The following is a 16,905-nucleotide window of genomic DNA, read 5'->3' on the forward strand; positions in this document are numbered from 1 at the left end:
TAGTAGACAGGGGTTGCACTTCTATCTTCACTGCTGTGTTTTCAATGTTTTTCAGAGTATTTAAAATGTTAATGTTTTAAAAAGGAATGTTTCTTTGATTTTTTTTCATATGTGTTATAACTTGTTTTAGTTGGGGTTTTTTTTTTTACCCTTTACCATAAGCCACCTTGGGTAATATATTGGAAAACAGAGAGTATAAGTAAAACAAATAAAAAATTAAATAATATTTTGCACCAATCGTGCACACAATAGCTGCAGTGAAGCAGCTCAGGTCCTTCAAAACCCCTTGCAACTATTTTTGCATGACCTTGCTATGGATTCCATCACAGGAGGGGAGAGAAGTTAGTTGAGCAGATAGTCTAAATCTACTTACTCCTGACTCTAGTTACTCTTGACTACAGAAGATTCTTGACTAGAGAAGATTTACATATGTGTTAACTTTGTTGTGTTGATGGTGATGATATTGATGTGCTTTGTCTGAAGCTGAGAGAGTGTGATTTGCTCAAGGTTCCATAGCTCAGTGATTTGCTTAGTAGGTCCCATAGCAGAGCAGGTATTCAAACCCAGAGTCTATAGCAGAATGATCAAACCAGTCTACACAATGCTGACTTTCATGTTTTTATTTACTATTCAACAGTTTTTGGAGTCCACTGTAGTTGGATCTACCCTACATAATTCCTGCTGATATGTCTTAAGAGCACAAATATTATTAGTAGGAATAGATGATGGAACGAATGTGTTAGTTTAAGAGACATTCTGCTGTTAGAGAACTGCAAAGGAAACATGATCCTAGTGGGAAACAGAGAATGTCATCTTAAATCTACTTGAAATGTTAGTACCCGTTGATTACCGATTTCATGGGGAGAATATAAAGAAAATAGAAAATAGATATAGACAAGGAAAATCATGGGAGACCTTTAAAAATATATAGTTTAAAGATGAACTTGTCAAAATCACTGGTGTAAATCTAATCTGCTGACTTTTGAAGAGCATATGAATTTGTCACTATTTGAAACCTAGGGAGATACTCAGTGTGAAGCATGCTCACCAGAGTACTGTGTTTAGTTGACAGTAGTTTCAAATATAGTAGATTAAATTATGTTCTCTGCCAAACTAGATGTGCCATATTTCACTTACATTTCACTGAATGTAAGGTGCTATTGAGTGTAAGGCACACCCCATTTTTGAAGTTTCAGTTTTGGAAAAAAGATTTTTGTTATTTTTTTAGCATTTCCTCTGCATACACAATACCTTGTTTTTATTTCAACCTGGAAGTTATCTTGTTGTCATGCTCAGCCGGACAAATAAACAGCCATCTGGCTGGGGTTGAGGGCAAAATGTTGGGGGCTGGCACAGCTGTTGTGGCTGGGGCCCTTCTTTCTCTTCCTCCTCCTCCTCCTCTCTTGGAGTTAAGACAATACCCGCCTCCCAAAAAAAATCAAAAACAAACCCCAAGCTGTTTGGGGCTTCTCACTCAGAGGTAAGACAATATTTAAAAAAAATCCCAAACTAGCAAATATATGGCATCATCTATTGTAAGGCACGTTCCATTCTTGGAGCCCCTAAAATGGGGAAAGTGTGCCTTAGAATCAGGTCTTCCCAAGATTTCATCCGATAGAAAACACTGATACAAAATAAGTTAATTGGTGTTAAATGATGCAGGTGGCATATGGGAGAAAAACATTCCAGCTCATTTGCTTATAGGATCCAACATTACCTTTTAAGTATAGGTAATTCTACCTATGGTTGGCTATCCAGTTCCTCATGGATAGGGGTCCCTGAGCTTGGTGCACCCCTCAAAGTAAGGACAACAGAGGATGGACTTCCAGGGATTATATTATGTGGAAGTGAACAAAAAAAGTATGCAAGAATGAACAATCTCTCCTCCTGATGAACAAGTAGGCTAGTAACAAGGAAAATTTTACCCCAGCCCATTGGCCTTCCTCACATTTTGGATGTTAGCTCCCAGAAACCTTAGACAGTGTGGAAAATAAGGTTAACAGAATGAAAACTGGAGAGGGCTCCTGCATTGTGTAAACCAGTGTTTTCCAAACTTATTTGGCCTACTGCCCCCTTTCCAGAAAAAATATTACTCAGCGCCCGCTGGAAATTATTTTTTAAATTTTTTTAATAGCAATTAAACAGAAAGATATATGTATTAATGTTTCTACCTTTTTCATAAAATTTTTGTAAATTAGAAACACTGAAGTTTGAAATTATGAAACTATTTTTTAACTCAGAATAGAAAGGTAATACAGTTATTCATCACCCCCAAATGCACCTGTGGCCATCACCACCCCCCTGGATCGCTGCAATGCCCACCGGGGGCGGTAGCACCCACTTTGGGAATCACTGGTGTAAACTAAGGAATTTCAGCAGATGTTGCTTATCACATAACCAGGTAACAAGAAACACCTGCTGAAATTCTTTCAGACTCCCTATGTTTCCCCAGGCTTCAATTGCCAAGCTACTTGAAATAGAACATCTAACAAAGTCACTCATGTAAATCAGTTTTTTTAACCTCTGTTAATGTTTGGCCATAACACTACCAAGGATATCAAAATTCATCTGCCTCATGGCAGGGGCCAAGCACACTACACTTTTTCATTTGGAGGTGTCCTAGATAGGACCTAAAAATCCTCTGTTTCACTCATTCATGCTCTGTTTCAGAAGGTGTCCTTCTGAACTGAGAAGTCTCTGACAGCTCTGTGAAGCTGCTGTAAACAGAGCTGTACTAGAGTTGCCTGATCATGGTATTAGCATCTTGTAGAAGTGCAAGAAGGTGAAGGCAATTGCAGCTCTTATATATAATTAAAAAACTTCTCCAATGGCAGAAGTCCTCTGAAGTGGATTGTTAGTACTGGAAGGCTGCAGGGGAAAGGACTCAAAAGTCTGACATTACCATATGTCTATCAAATTGGATGTAGGCCATTGACTATAGGATATAGGTGGTTTGGTGTGAACCCAAGTACTATTTGAACCTCCCTGCAAAAGATAAGGGAGGGATAAACATTGGAATAACCCAGGAAAACAAGACACCCAAGGAGGAAACAGACTCTGTAGTTGATAGTGAAAATGAGCATTGCTTTAATGCTTTAAAAAAAAAACCCAAAGAGGAATTTCTTCACTCACGGAGATTAAACCTGTCTGCAAAGGAGCAGGATATCATTTGTGATATATTCATTTAAAATGTGTGGCTTAGATTTTCCAGGATGAGATAGAGAACCATTGGTCTTCTCCATCATTTGGATGTTAGCTTTTAGAAACCTTAGCCAGTGTGGTGAATAACATTAACAGAAGGAAAGTTAGAAAGCATCTTTAATGGTTGTGTAAAATAAGGAATTTTAGCAGAAGTTCTTTACCATATAACCAAGTAACAAGAAACACATGCTGACATCCTTTCTTCTTCACAACTATTAAAAGTTCAGAAGCTCTATCCAGTTTTCACTCTAGCAACCCCTAAAAGTAAATGTTTATTGGAGCAATACCTCAAATAACTCTCAAAGTTACTGGCCATCTGTGGTGAGATTTGTCTTGCCTCTTGCCACTTGTTCCAGAGGTGACCTAGAATTGGGAATAAGATTAAATGTATCCAATGTAACAAAATTCAGTTGGGGAAAAATGTTCAACATGTTTTATTTCAAATGCAGTATTTAATATATGAGTATAAGACATTTCAGATAGGTTTAATCGTACAAGTAATCAGCTCAGAATAAATGATGAGGTCTTCTCCAGCCATATCATTTTATTCACAGACACTAAATTAAAAGATGGAGAGGTGTAAGGAAGCATGTGGAATATGAGAAATATTCTTCCTGACTGGAGCTCTCACTGATCTGTGATTCCACCATATACTGAGATGCAAATTAAACCTCAGCAGCAGGAACTGAATACTCAGCTTCCCTCTTTCGGTATAAAAAATAGATTGCATTTTGGCTGAACTTTAGCAGATTTGCATATTTCAGCTTCCATGATTGTTCACTAGAGCTTTACAATGTCATTTCTTCTCCATGCTTGCCATTAGTTTTCTCACTGTGTAAAGACTATCATGTTTAAAATCTTTTCTTTACTTGGTGTCACTGCCAAAGGAGTGAGAGTCCATTGAAAATCAAATTTTTGTGATGCTTTTTTCATGCACTGCTGTGGCTGTGTTATCAACTGATGGTGAGTACTCCCTGTATTATTGTTCCCTATTTTCAATTGCACAGATGCTATGAATATATGTTTTGTATTATTGTTTCATGCTCTCCAAGCAATGGAGAAAGCTTCTGCTTCCTGCAGCTAAGAAATTGGAAACTTAGTGAGAGAATATTCCATCTTTTTCACCTTTTGCTCAAAATCAGATATCTCTTATCAGGACTACCACCCTGAATGGACTATTCTTTATTAAGATTTGGAAATCTCAGATCACTAAAGAACCTAAGCCAAGCCCATATAGCAAAGTTGGAGTATAGGTGAAAAACCCAGGTTCCTCACAGGTGTGGTATGAAGACTGCCAGAGGTACCTTTACAGTTAATGTGAGTTTCTTGGTTAGTGTGGCAAGCCCTTTCAATCTAGGGGTTATAACATAAATTTAAAATATTCAGGGGTTGTTTTACAGGACAGCTGTGACATGGAAGAGGGGATGACAGTGGATGCTCACCCCACATCCTCAGGCCACATGAGCCTGGGGGAGTGTGGGATTATAGCCCAGCTATCTTCACAGGTCCTAATTTAGGAGACAACCCAAATCTTGCTAAAAGATTTGTGTTTCCCCCCAAGTTAATATAACCTGAGGGAAAGCCATTTAGTGGCTTTGCCCCGGTTAATGCAGATCAATACTTAATCACCATGGGGCTGATGGTTTGCACAAAGTCCTAAGTGGTCAGTGTAGATGTGCCCTAAGATTCAAGTTCTTTTTGTGCTTTGCATCTATTAAGCTAGGTCAAACCAAAATAATATATTCCTGACATTTCTATTTGATTTACTGACTCATCATGAGACATAAAAATAACATTTCATAATTTAAGGTTCAGCAATAAAAGTTCCTTTCAATGACAGGTCAAGAGTATATAAGTGAATTAATATCTTGTCTAGTTTCTTCATTAGCATCTTAACCTCTGTTTTTGAAGGACCTGTACAAACAAAGTCAAGAAGTTCTTAAACACGTGGAATGTTTTTAATTAGGGCTACTTGAAAGGCCACAACATTGTAGAACTGTCAAGTCTGAAGATCTGCTTTTTTATCAAATAAAATGCCAGGTTTGAATCCCACCCGGGGAGAGCGCGGATGAGCTCCCTCTATCAGCTCCAGTTCCATGCAGGGACATGAGAGAAGCCTCCCACAAGGATTGTAAAAACATCCGGGCATCCCCTGGGCAACGTCCTTGCAGACGGCCAATTCTTTCACACCAGAAGCGACTCAGGTTGCTCCTGACACGAAAAAAAAATCAAATAAAATGAAATGCTTTTTAAGAACTAAAGTGACAGAAAACATAGTCTTCAGCATGAAAAATTTCTTAATTTGTTTAACTATAATTCATTTTGTTTCCAATAAGGGTTGTCAAGAAAATGTATGACATGATTCTATTAATACAATGTATCATGACAGAATTCAGGCACAGGACTTATAATTGTTGTATGGTGCAATGTTTATTGTAAGTATTGCATGACATAATTTTCATTGAAACCGATCTTTAGAGAAAAAAAAACAGTTAATATATCTCCTGCATATGGACATACTAGCAGTTCTACTCAACACATTCTACTCACTGCAACATCCATAACTTTGTAACAAAGAAACTCATGTGACAGTACTATTCAATGAACATTGAGGCTCAAAAAGGGGCTTGTATTGGTGTGTTTAATTTTTGTGAAAAGGGTACACATATTTTTCTTGTGTATTGTGGCTTACATCTGGGGACTGCTCACATGAACTACTAAATAAACAATGGAATATGTTATAAACATTTCCCCCATCAGTAGATCATTTTTCATAATATTGATATACTATACAAAGTATGAACCTCTTGTTTGTGGAATCAATATGCAGTTTTGCTAACCCATACTCCAATTTTTTTTCCCTCTGAAAGTGTTTGAGGGTCTTTCTAATCCTCCAGTGAGATTCTTAGGTTTACTTCCAGCTCAAGTGAAATCAAAATATAGGCCCGGTATCTAGGGAGCCCAGGGTACGGCGGACCGTGGAAAAGGGCGAAGACTTCAGCTTGTCTTCACAATCTCCAGCCCCACACATTTCACAGATCGAGAATGCGCCTCGGTAGAAAGCGAGTATAAGAGAGAGCCTCGCAACACAGCGGTAAAAGAACTTTTTAAATCTTGCAGGTCTTAATAAAGCAAGAAAGTAAGAAAAAAAGAAAAGGAACGGAGGTAGGGGATAAGGGGACGTTTAAACACAAAAAAAACAGTCTAGGAAAGTAAAGGCTCTACCATTTCTTTGGGTGGCTGGTCTCACGGAGCAGGCTGCTACAAAGGAAGGGAGGACCTGGCGAGACGGAGGAACTGTGGAGGAGCCTCACGGGCAGGGCAAGACGGAGAGTCAAGAAACATGGCGAACCCGAGGGGTTGACCTTGGAAACGCCGACGGAGAAGGAAGAGGAGTGGAGATAGCGAGGGCGCATGGTCCTGGTCGGAGAGGCAGTCGGCCGGAGGGACCCAGTGGACATCGACGGGCGCACACACACTCACGGACTTCAGCGCGAGACTGGCTAATCCCAAAGAGACTAGCGAAATAACGCGAGACCCCAACGAGTCCTGGAGGAACTCGCTGGCGGCGCGATACAACGAAAGCGAACCTTAATGTAAGGCAGCATCAGGTAATTAAGCCATAAAGAAGCCATAAAGAAAGCCATAAATTAAGCCATAAAGGAAGCCTACACAATCTATTTACTTAGTAAAGTCACAACGACAATTGCAGCTAAAGGAAATAAGGAAGGAAGGAGGTGTAGGTAAGAGAGATTGGAGGAAAGAGAAGATACAAATAAGGGGTCTGCTTTTGATTAATTAATAGGTTCTATTGACTTATAAGTAACTCTTTTGTATTTATCCCACTGATTAGGACACAAAAAAAAGGAGAAAATTATAGGCATAATAAAAGGAGACTATTTGGAAGCCTAGCAAACAGGTCAAAAACCTAAAGAAACAAAGATGGCATACAGACTTAGAAGCGAGAAGGATCTAAGAGATACCAAAACATCACAAAAAAGAGCCTCCATATCAGAGGAGCCTCAGCTAAAGGAAATGACTGACACTATCTTAAGAGAACTACAGAGAATGCAGGAGAAACAGGAAATATACCAAAAAATCGCCCAAGAACAGATGGCAGATCTTAGGAGGGAAATAAAAACGGAACTGAAAGGAATGAAACAGGAAATTGAAGGTCTGAACCAGGAATTGAAGGAGTTAAAAATAGACAAAACAGACCTCCAAAACTCACATGAAAGGCTCCAGGGCGAGGTGAGAACCTTGGACTCTAAAACAACGAAATTAGAAGTCAAACAAGAATGGCTGGAATCGAAGGAACTGGAGTATCAGCTAAGATTTTGCAATGTGTGGGAGGACGCGAAAGAGAATATAAGGAAGATTATAACGGAAATAATTGCGGACTCTCTCCATTGCACAATGGAAGAAGCTGATGACAGAACTGACCGGATTTATAGAATTAACACAAACTACGCAAGAAGGAACAAGACCCCGCGAGACATCATAGTAAATTTTACAAAAAAGATTTTCCGAGATGAAATGTTGAAGGCGAATAATGAACATCCAATAGTCTATAAAGAAAAGAGGATTGTAGTCTTAAAGGAATACCCGACGGAAACTCTCAATATAAGGAGAAAATATCTATTCCTAGTGGATGAATTAAAAAAACAAAACTTGAGATTTCGGTGGGAAAAAGCTGAAGGTCTTATGACTACTTACAAAGGTCAGAAATACTGGATAACCTCAGAAGGGAAAGCAGAAAACTTCTACAAAAAAATAAAAAAGGATAGGGAAGAAAGAGGGAAAGAGGAAGTCCAGGGGGAAGTCGGAGGATCAGAAGAACAAGAATACAGGTGGAAAAAGGCAAACAGGAAAACACGTGAAAATAAGGAAGAGGAGAATCTTGACACACTAAATTTGAAAGGAGCCACTAAGCAGACTATGGAAAGAGAAACACAAAGGAGAGACAAAGAAGAGTTAGAAGTTATGGAGACTGAGGAGAACCCTACTTACCTCTCAGATGAGGAGGAGAAAGGGGAAAGTGGAAATGAAACTGACTCAACATGATAAAACAACTTAAAATTTATAGTAACAATGTAAACGGGCTGAATGGCCCCCAAAAACGCAATAAAATATATAATAAATTAAAAAAAAATCTGATTATGACATAATTTCTCTACAGGAGACACATATCAAATTAGAGCATGCTGACTATTTAACCCAAAATAAATTAGGACAAGAGTTCCACTCATTAGATACCCAGAAAAAGAGGGGGGTAGTTACGTATATTAGTTCCAAAATCCCAGCTCAATTGTCCTTTAAAGATAAGGAGGGAAGGATACTAGGGGTAACTACTACCATAGAAAGGACCAAAATTTTGCTTTGCAACATATACGCTCCCAATGGGAATAAATCGGCATTCACCAAAAAATTAAAAGATCTAATATCAAACAAGGAATTTGATAATATGATTATAATGGGCGATTTTAACGGAGTCCTTAACTATGAGATAGATAAAAACCCAGGGAAGGGACATAGGAAAAAAACATACAAGGGAACTCTACCAAAAGACCTCCAAAACATCAAGGAAGAATATAATTTAGTCGATATATGGAGATTACATCATGAAGGGGAAAGAGATTATACCTTCTTCTCTGAGAGACACAAAAGCTGGTCTAGAATTGACATGATCTGGGTGTCAAACTCCCTATCAATAAGAGTGAAAAAAACGAATATATTGCCAAGATCTCATTCAGATCACTGCCCCTTGGAACTGACCCTTAATCAAAATAAAAACAGTTGGAGATGGAGATTAGATAGCAATCTATTGAAAAAGAAAGAGGATATAGAAATTAACAGGAAACTAATAGAGGAATTCTTTATTATAAACAACAATCAAGAACCCCCCCCTAATATTATATGGGATGCCAGCAAAGCGACCATGAGAGGGTACCTCATACAGCAAGGTGCCCGAAAACAGAGAGACAAGACCAGTCCAATTTGATAATAGGGAAAATCATACAATTAGAAAAAGAGCTAAAAATTAACCCCAAGAACCAAAAAATACTAAAGGATCTCAAACTGTATCAAAAAAAACGAGAATACCTCGAGTTAGAACAAAGAGCCAATCAATTAAAATTTCTCAAACAAAACTATTTCGAGAATGCAAACAAACCGGGGAGATGGCTCTCCAGGAAATTGAGAAGGAAGAAAGAGGCAACCTATATAAATAAAATTAAACTAGAGGGTAAAATCTACGTGACAGAGAAAGATATCCTAGATCAGTTCCTTAAATTCTACAGCAAACTATACGAGAAGGATGAGGTGGAAAAAGAGAACATCTCAAAATATTTGGGTAAACTCTACCTACAAAAGATTAAAGAGGAAGACAGAGAAAGGTTAAACAAGGGAATATCAGGGGAGGAAAGTCAAAAGGCTATTAAAAAATTAGACGGGACAAAATCACCGGGTCCAGATGGTATATCCGCAATATACTACAAGACATTTGAAAAAGAATTGATTCCACACCTACAAAAAATAATGAATTTGATAAGAGAAGGGGGAAGTATGCCGGACTCTTGGAAAGAAGCTTTAATAACGGTAATCCATAAGGAAAATACTGACCAAGAGGACATTAAAAATTATAGACCTATTTCATTACTTAATGTGGACTATAAGATCTTTTCAAGTATTATGGCTGACAGATTAAAAACTTTTCTAGCAAATTGGATTAACCAAGATCAAACGGGTTTTCTGCCTAACAGACAAATCAAAGACAACGTCAGGATGGTAATTAATTTATTAGACTATTACGAAAAAAACATCCAAAGGGAGGTACTATTCATTGCGATTGACGCAGAAAAAGCATTTGATAGGGTCAATTGGGATTTTTTTAAACTCTTAGCACAAGAATTAGATATGGGTCACTATTTCCGAAATTCACTAGAAGCCATCTACCAAAATCAAAGTGCCAAAATTAGAATTAATGGACAAGAAACCAAACCACTAAATATTGAAAAAGGAACGCGGCAGGGATGCCCCTTATCCCCACTAATCTTTATCATGACATTGGAAATCTTGTTAATTAATATAAGAGACAATAAAGAATTACAAGGAGCAAATATACAAGGGATAACCTATAAGGTGAAAGCGTACGCAGATGATATTATCTGTTTTGTAGAAAATCCAATGAATACAGGGGAAAAATGGATGGAAGTCATTAAACAATTTGGCGCACTAGCGGGGCTAAAAATTAATCTGAATAAAACTAAGGCGTTAGCAAAAAATGTATCCAAGAGGAGGCAGGAAATAATAGCTAATCAATTAGGCATCCAGCTCTCCACAAAACTAAAATATTTAGGAATAATATTAACATCAAAAAACATTCAACTTTTGCAAAACAATTATCTAAAAACGTGGAACGAGATCAAAAAGGACTTAGATCGGTGGAAGAACTTAAAAACCTCACTCTGGGGAAGGATTTCGACCATCAAAATGAATATCCTTCCAAGAATGCTGTACCTATTCCAATGTCTACCAATCTTACGAAATCAGAAAAACTTTATAAACTGGAATAAAGATTTAAGTAAATATATTTGGCAGGGGAAGAAACCACGAATTAAAATGCAAAATTTAACAGACGATAGGAGTAGAGGGGGCTTTGCAGCACCGAACCTCAAAATTTATTACGAAGCTTGTAATTTACTATGGATAAAAGATTGGATTCAACTCAGAAATAGAAAGATACTAAACATTGAGGGTTTCGACCTTCAGGTAGGTTGGCACGCGTACTTATGGTACGAAAGAACAAAAATAGAAAAAAAAATTTATAACCATCCCATAAGGTCGGCACTAATAAAAACATGGCAAAAATACAAAACAAGAATGTACAGTAGGACACCAAAATGGATTTCTCCCCTAGAGGCAGTGCAAAGAAGGTTAATGGGGTGGGATAGCTGGCCAAAATATGAAGACTTACTGAAGAAACAGGGCCCAGAGTGGATATTAAAATCACATCAAGAACTGTTAGAAGGGAAAATCAAGGTATCTTGGTTACAATATGGCCAACTCAGGGAATATTTCAAAAGAGACGGACCAATAGGCTTCATGGATAAAAACAGTTTATGGGACAGAGTATTATTTACTGACGGGAAACTTATCTCCAAAATTTATAAAATACTATTGGAATGGGAGACGGAAACAAATTATATTAAAAATTGCATGACCAAATGGTCCAAAAACATTGGCAGACCAATCCTCTTAGAAGAATGGGAGGCATGTTGGACCAGGAAACTGAAACTAACATATGCCCATGAACTAAAAGAAAATTGGATGAAGCTATTTTATAGATGGTATATGACACCAAAAAAACTTGGTTACATAAACAAAAATTTAAACACGAACTGCTGGAAATGTGGTAGGGAGGAAGGTGGCTTTTACCATCTATGGTGGAAATGTTGCAAAGCAAAAGAATATTGGACTATGATACACAACAACATACAAAAAATATTAGAGGTGAAATTTATCCAATTCCCGGAAACCTATTTATTAGGTATATCAAAACTACAAGCAGGGTCAAACGACGAGAAACTGATGATCTTCCTCACCACAGCGGCTAGAATAGTGTATGCCAGACACTGGCGACAAAAGGAATTACCCACAAAAACAGAATGGTTAGTAAAAGTTCTCGAAATAAAAAATATGGATAGACTAACATTTTTGTTAGCAAAACAAAAAGGAACTCCAAGAACAGAAACTAAGTGGCAACAGGTGGACAGATATATTAGTACAAACGAATTAAAAGAATAAAACAGAAAGGAGACGCAAATTAAATAAATAAATAAATAATATAAAATAAAATAAATGTAAAGAGGGAAGGGAAAAGCTCGAGTCGAACCTGACGGGATTCTAGATTTCCACATAACTCAAAAATAAATAAATAGAGGATAAATTACAAAAGAAAATTAAAAATAAAATAAATTAATTAAGAAAAAAATCAATTATAAATAAATATATAGACATAGGTATAAATAAACAGATAACTAAACACCCCAAGCATACTATAACAGACATGGAGGAAAGAAGAACTTGTAAGGGAACAGAAGAAACGAATGAAGACTGCAAGAAAAGATGGACTAAGCAAAATCCAAACCTCTATGATGCGTCGCGGAAGTTCCTTCTGTTTTTAATCCTCCTCCTATTTTCTCTTCCCTTTTTTTCTTTTTTTTTTCTTTTTTTCTTTTCCCTCCGGTACGTCTCTTATAGTAGCGTACAGCACTCTTTCTATCCTGGTTGTACTCGCCCATACAACCAGACTCACTAAATTTTATTGTATCCCATGCTTCCCTAGCACTCACCTCTCCATTCTCCAACACCTATTCAACCCTTCGTTTTATGTTTTATGTTGTATTTGTCTTTTTGAAAATCTTAATAAAAACTATTTAAAAAAATATATATATAGTGCTTGCTACTATCCACTATTTCAGATATCGAAGATCAGGGGTGTTTTTGGAACATATCCCCTGTTGATATGGGGGTCAAACTGTACTTCTAGTTCTCATTTCTGTAGACCAGAGGTAGGCATTGTGTAACCTGGCTACTGCCTACATCTGCCAAAGAGCTTTCTTGCAGCACCTACACATGGCTCATTAACTTTATCACCTCTGGATCCCAACATATTTAACTTCTGAGGCATTTTTCATTCTGAAATCACAATGTTCCACTCCCAAATCACCTTCTTACAAAAACTTCGTAACCCAACCTGTCCTCCAAAACTTCTGTCGAATCTAGAAGTCACAATGAGATACATCTGCTGTTAGTTTGTGATCATCATAGGCTTTGAGGCCTGCAAGAAAAAAATCTGAGATCTAAAGACTTCATTGGATGGTCTGTTAATGTATGTTTTTAAACATTTTCCCATGAGATAGCGGATGTCCCAGTACACAACACACATCCTGTTGCATCAGAAATCCATGGATTCCTGCTGGAGAACCATGTGGTTCCTGTTGGTTATGAAGCTGGGTGGGAATCAACTTTGCCTGTTTCTGGGCACATTGGAAGCATCTTCTTTTCTATGGGATGGGCATTACTTCATTTAATTTTCATTGGTAAGTCATAGTGACGTGTAAAGTGTGGGTGTGCTCCATGTAACATGACCAATCTGCTGATGGATTGGGAGGAGAGAAGCGCTGCCCATCTGATGAAATAGAAAATGTGCTCGGTCTTTAAAAATTGGTAAAGAGCGCATCATGTGTTTTGCCTCCCATCTTCTGTCCAAACAGGGTGCAGACTGAATGGAACTGTAAGGTGATTTCCTAAGGCACTTCCTCCTTGAGTGTGATAAGATCTCTAAACACAACCCTTGGTGATATCATTAAGCATAGCATGCTAAGTATCAGCCTCAGTTGCTCACGGTTTGTCATTCAGGCATGCATAGAGAACATGTGTTTTCTTGTTTGGAAATTAAGACAGAAATTTTCCCAGATCAAGGTGAAATGAACAGATTGTTCCTTCTCACTTACCTACAGAGACATGATAAGGAATATTTAATCTAGCCCAATGCTTCTTAAACTGTGTGTCTCAACCCCAAATGGGTCTTGTTAGGTCCATGTTACAAAAAAAAATGTGCAACAGTAAAAATTTTGTGAATGCTGTCCATTTACATAAATCTGTTAGTAATAACATGGAATGTTTACAGTGGACTCTGCAGGAAATGCTTCAGTAGTACTTCACAAAAAGGAAAATCAGCCTGTTTAACAAGCCTTGCAAATGCTTATTTATTATCAGTAAATGTTTTATTTTTATACCTATTGTATATACCTATACCTATAACAAGGCAGCAGGAGATGACGGCATCCCAGATTTAACATCTTGAAAGATGATGCTGTCAAGATTTTAAAATGATGCCATATGCCAGCAAATATGGAAAACATAAAAATGGCCATCATTGGAAAAAAATCAACTTATATCCCCATACCAAAAAAGGGAAACGCTAAAGAATGCTCAAACTTTCGTACAGTGGAACTTATTTCCCATGCCAGTAAGGTAATGCTCAAGATCCTGCAAGGCAGACTCCAGCAATACATGGAGCAAGAGTTTCCAGATGTTCAAGCTGGGTTTAGAAAAGGCAGAGGAATGAGAGACCAAATTGCCAATACCTGCTGGATAATGGAGGAAGCTAGGGAGTTTCAGAAAAACATCTATTTCTGCTTTATTGACTATTCTAAAGCCTTTAACTATGTGGACCATAATAAATTGTGGCATGTTCTTGGTGGTATGGGGATACCAAGTCACCTTGTCTGTCTCCTGAGAAATCTATATAAAGACCAAGTGGCCACAGTAAGAACAGGCCACAGAACAACAGAGTGGTTCAAGATTGGGAAAGGAGTACGGCAGGGCTGTATACTTTCACCCTACCTATTCAACTTGTACTCAGAACACATCATGTGACATGTGGGGCTTGACGAATCCAATGCTGGAGTTAAAATTGCTGGAAGAACATTAACAACCTTAGATATGCAGATGATACCACTCTGATGGCTGAAAGTGAGGAGGAGCTGAAGAGCCTTATCACCAAGGTGAAAGAAGAAAGTGCAAAAGCTGGGTTGCAATTAAACATAAAAAACCCAAAATTATGGCAACCAGACTGAGTGATAACTGGCAAATAGAGGGAGAAAACGTGGAGGCAGTGACAGACTTTATATTTCTAGGCACAAAGATCACTGCAGATGCAGACTGCAGCCAGGAAATCAGAAGACGTCTACTTCTTGGGAGGAGAGCAATGGCCAACCTTGATAAAATAGCAGAGACATCACACTGGCAATGAAAGTACGCATAGTGATAGCAATGGTATTCCCCATAGTAATCTATGGATGTGAGAGCTGGACCATAAGGAAGGCTGAGTGAAGGAAGATAAATGCTTTTGAACTTTGGTGCTGGAGGAAAATCCTGAGAGTGCCTTGGAACACAAGAAGACCCAACCAGTCCATCCTCCAGGAAATAATGCCCAGCTGCTCACTGAAGGGAAGGATATTGGAGGCAAAGATGAAGTATTTTGGCCACATCATGAGGAGACAGGAAAGCTTGGAAAAGATCGTGATGTTGGGGACAATGGAAGGAAAAAGGAAGAGAGGACAACTAAGGGCAAGATGGATGGATGGTATCCTTGAAGTGACTGGCTTGACCTTGAAGGAACTGAGGGCAACAGGGAGCTCTGGTGTGGACTGGTCCATGAGGTCATGAAGAGTCGGAAACAACTGAACGAATAAAGAAGAAGATACCTATATACCTGTGGCCATGTGAAATTTTCTCAGGCAGAAAGAGGTCATGAGTGGAAAAAAAGTTTAAGAAGCCCTGATCTAGCCTACTTTCTTCTAGCCATAAGATAGATGCAGGTCAGAGTGGAGAGTGAACCCTGGAATCGAAAGCATCAGTTGGAAAGAAGAAAGCTACATAAGTAAATACATAGACCACCCAGAGTATTTTTGGAAATTGCTTTATTCCTTGCAAATTGTAGCAAGCTGCTGCTCTTCTATCTGAGCTGGAGATTTACACATACACTTTCCTTCTTGCCTACAGCTGAGGCTAACAAAATGGAATTCTTATCTCCCACCTGAAGATGATCCATGAAAACTGGGCCAAGTTCTGAAATCTGGCAATGTTACAACTGCAAATGATCACCAGTTACACATTTCAGCTGATTTTCAAAGGGAAAATAACTATAGTGTGAGTAAGGGGAAATTGCAGCCACTATCTTCACCGACTTCTCACGTAAACAAAATTATATTGGTAAAGAAAAAGGCTATCACCTTTGGCTTAAGATGAGAAGGGCAGCCTCCTCCCCCCATTTTTTTGGGGTGATGGTGAATTTGGACTGTATTTTCTTCAAGTCAGTCAAACTCAGACCCAATACAGTATGTGTACAGTAGAGTACACAAACTATATCAATTAATCAATTTTAATTCAATATTTATATACATCCCTTTGAATGAATGTGTCTCTTATTTGGACATTTTTTTCATAATGTGCAATGTTTACTCATTACTGCAGAATCATTACTTTGGGGGGATAGGGTTGACTATATTTTTTCCAGGAATGAGAATAATATTGGCACTAATGTGTTAAAATGCTCATTATGAAGCAAATGCTATATTTGCTTACTGGGATGAAAAAATAATTACTGTTCTTCTTTCCCAAAAACACAAAAACTGGTTACAACAAGAACTCTCTGGGCAATAGGCATCTGTTTCATTCGCATGGATTTCTAGGTGCAATGTCGCACAGTAAACACAGCAGAATTTATCAGCAACTGAACAACTACACATACTGGAGGGGTTTGGGGGCCTGACTCAACATGATGGAAGTTGTAGTTCACCCTGCATCAAGACACAGTACTGTGACCCCCACCGACAATGGACCGGGACTATATGTGACACACAGAACACCCATGACCAACAGAACATTCTGGGGGGAATTGGGGGGAATTGGCCTTCACGTTTGGGTGTTGTAGGTACTGCGATTTATAGTTCACCTGCAATCAAACACAACTCTAATCTCCACCAATGATGGACCTCAACCTATCTTTGCACACAGAATCTCTATGACCAACTGAACCTACTGGAGGGGTTTGGGGGGAACTGATCTTCATTTCTGGGAGTTGTAGTTCACCTACATCTGGACACACCATGACCACCACCGACAATAGACTGG

This window comes from Anolis carolinensis, chromosome 4 (genome assembly GCF_035594765.1).
Source record: "Anolis carolinensis isolate JA03-04 chromosome 4, rAnoCar3.1.pri, whole genome shotgun sequence".
Classification (NCBI taxonomy): Eukaryota; Metazoa; Chordata; class Lepidosauria; order Squamata; family Dactyloidae; genus Anolis; species Anolis carolinensis.